The 3560-nt window shown below is 40.8% G+C and overlaps 1 long non-coding RNA gene across 1 annotated transcript; it reads right to left on the reverse strand.

Annotated features, from left to right (window-relative positions):
* Positions 1–3560, reverse strand: LOC307004110. Its single transcript, XR_013798916.1, has 5 exons — positions 3439–3560; positions 3138–3286; positions 1391–3065; positions 800–873; positions 1–517 (listed from the first exon to the last, which is right to left on the reverse strand). It is a non-coding gene; the product is annotated as an uncharacterized lncRNA (long non-coding RNA).

Below are 3560 nucleotides of genomic sequence, written 5' to 3' on the forward strand. Positions count from 1 at the left end.
ACCACATCTACTGCCATCTCAACACAGCGGTTCCCATTCTGCGGCTTTATTCTGATGAACCAGCCGACCGCCAGAGGTGAGCCATGCCGTAGTGCCGGAGGTTGTTGCGTGATGTGTTGTGCTTCACAATCTGAGGCAATAAGGGCCGGTGGAGAGATGGAGGGACTCATAAGGGCCGGTGGAGAGATGGAGGGACTCATAAGGGCCGGTGGAGAGATGGAGGGACTCGTAAGGGCCGGTGGAGAGATGGAGGGACTCGTAAGGGCCGGTGGAGTGATGGAGGGACTCATAAGGGCCGGTGGAGAGATGGAGGGACTCATAAGGGCCGGTGGAGAGATGGAGGGACTCATAAGGGCCGGTGGAGAGATGGAGGGACTCATAAGGGCCGGTGGAGAGATGGAGGGACTCATAAGGGCCGGTGGAGTGATGGAGGGTCTCGTCCATGGCACCATCTCCAGGATTCAGCTCTGTGCTCCTCATCCTCAGTGCTCACACCAGTCTGCTGACATTTCAGATCCTACAAAAATGCGAAAACATAACACAAAAGCAGTAATTTTAACAGCACAATGTCATTTGATTTCTGTAATATTTAGCAGACAAAAACGCTTTTTTTTTTTTTCACAAATGCCGCCATCATCTTTCCTTGCAGGTCCTGCTCCACCACAACAGCTGTGCAGCAAATGCACAGAAATCAAGAATCAGAAAGGTGCTATAATAGCTCTGTTTGAAATTACAATAATTAAAATAAACTACAACTTAATATTTAAATAGTTGTTATTAATTTCTGTAGTATACTCACTCAAAGCCTTTGATGACAGCATCAGCTTCATGAGCCTCTCTCCACCGGATAAACCCACATCTGTTCTTCTGTCCCTGTAACATCCAGACAAGATTCACATAACCTCTGTGATTTATGAGCTCAACACAACATTTACATGTTGAGGTTGTTTTAAGTTTTTATCCAACATACATGTTCCTCAATTTATCAACAGTACTAATGGACAAATAAAATAGATAACTTATGTTTAGTTAATTTATAGATTTGTTCTACATAATAGCACACATACCACTCAGATGTATATTTCATGTTGTGATGTGCTCTTCTGCAATACTTATAAAATATGTTCCTGTCAGATGTAAATAGACGTTTAAAATAAGCGTCTTTAAGATGTATATGGTTTATGTAAATCCCCTTTAGAGACGTAACTTACGTGTCCTTACTGGAGCTCCTGTCAGCTAGAGCTAACGTTATACATAATAAAACGTGTTTTACAGCAAAATCACAACTATACTATATTGTCTAACTCCTTTAAACCTTCAACAGTTAAAACGTTTACTCTATAGTAGTTTAACACATGCAATTTTAACACAAGGAACCGTGTTTACTCACATTTGAAACCCCGCGCGTCGCTGATCTCCGTGATGTTTGATAATGACGTATCCTCTCGCGTGGCCTCCTGGGATAGAAGAGTATCCATCGGTTGAGCACTCAAAAATCTGGCTGGAAGCAGTAAGCCATCCGGGAACTTCTCGCCTACTCTTTTATGAATACTGATGTTTCGAACCTACTTCTTCTTTCACGTACTGTTTTCTCCTACCATATTAGTATACGTCCGTCCGAATCTCGCGATAATTAGTACGTCACCCAGGTAATTCTCGCCTACTCTTTTATGATTAGTACATACTTTTTTCGCTCGCCTATACTATATAGTAGGGAAGTATGCGGTTTCGAACTCAGCCGGAGAGTGAGTGGAGTGACGCAAGTAGCTTTGCAACAGAGCGGTCATTTGAAGTTGAGGACTTTTCTCCCCCACCTGAAGTGGAGGATGTTGAATTGTCTGTGGACACAGAGCCAGAGCCATATCAATTCGAGCCGCTGGCTCAAACTGCGGCCTTAACTCCTGCATTGCGATCGGCAACCGATGATGCTAGCGAAGCAGCCGCGCAAGAGAGAATGGGGCCAGTGTCTGAGTGGTAAAACATTAGCATTATGGCTAAATATGCCATAACTGGTGGTGGTTGAGGAGAGACCCCGTGATAAGATTGTAAAGCACTTTGGGTGTACAGTAGTACATATGAAAGTGCTATATAAATGCCTCATTCTATTCTAATCATTCTTCTAAATTAGGCTAAAAATTAATACAAAATTAAAACCCATGCATTTAGGTTAATTTCGGTATGATTTAGTGTTATTAATTAAGCGAAAAACAGATATTTCCAGTGTCCCTCTACAATTACAATTTTATTTATTAAAAAAAAATAAAAAATGTACCCTTCACTTCAACATACATGTGCACCACCTCTCTTTCAGTGTTTAGACACCTTGCATATCGCAATGTCGTTTGGTGGTGTTGGGGGTACCTTGGCCGACACGTTCTGGTGGTCATACCTTCATGCGCTGTGACACGGATCAGGGAAGAGTTTCCTGAGGAGGACCATACAGAGGTTTCCTTCCCCCACTGCATTTTTGAATCTTTTTTTTATAATATAAAAATAAAGTCAAGTCAAATTTTATTTATAGAACACAAATTTAACAAAACCGTAGTTGATCCAAAGTGCTTTACAATACAATAAATCAAGAAAATAAAATAAAGAGAAAAGTAGTAGAGAAGTTTGAGGTAGGCCAACGTACAGAGAGTTACAGTAGTCCAAACAGTTTTACCATTTACTGCACTTTGATTTTCTTCTCATTATTTCCCTATAGTGGCTAATGAACCGGAAGTCTCGCACATTCACAGAAAATAGCTTACTTCCGCATTTTAAAAAAATGAGGTGGATATGATGACAGAATTTTTATTTTGAAGTGAACTATCCCTTTAAACAGGTTAATTCCATAAAGAAGATAATTTGCTTGGCGGGGGATACCAAGTTTCACGATTATCTCGGACCTCATGTGTTTTTAAAGAACCTTGACCTGCGTCTGCTCACTGCCGCCTCCTTGTCGGGCCGAATAAACTGAGCACACAGTTTTTCTGGTACAGTCATTTGTCCAGAGAAGTCCAGGTACGGCTGAGGGTCTTCCACCACGTGGTGGAACAGCAGCTCCATTCATTTGTCAATGTAGCCTTCAGAAAGAGAATTATTATAATATATATCATATATTTTTTTCTGAGATAACTCAGACAAGTATAAATTACCTGTGGTAGGATTGCTCTTCAGAGCTCTCAATGTGAATTTGCCATGCTTAAATTTTGGGAAAACGATTGAGTATCGCAGATCACCAGCTGCAGTGGATGCCTGTGATCTGCCTGCATTTTCATTATAATGCATCGCAGCAAGCTGTAGTCTGAGGGGAAAAAAATACATTAATCAATATTATAATCTCTGAAACAATCTCTAACATGATTTAAGATAAGTTACAAATGTGTTTTTACAGGTTTCAACATTGTAGTGTATTTAGTAAACAGGACTAAATGTGTAATCCATTATCTTGTTTACCTGCACAACATTCCTTTGAAGGAGAACACCACATTTGTGTATGTGGACTAATTTTGTGCATGTCTTTAAGAAGACGTGGTGACAACAAAATTGCTGTGAATTTTTCACATGCTGCTGTGCCT

This window comes from Phoxinus phoxinus (assembly GCF_949152265.1).
Source record: "Phoxinus phoxinus genome assembly, chromosome: 9".
Taxonomy (NCBI): Eukaryota; Metazoa; Chordata; class Actinopteri; order Cypriniformes; family Leuciscidae; genus Phoxinus; species Phoxinus phoxinus.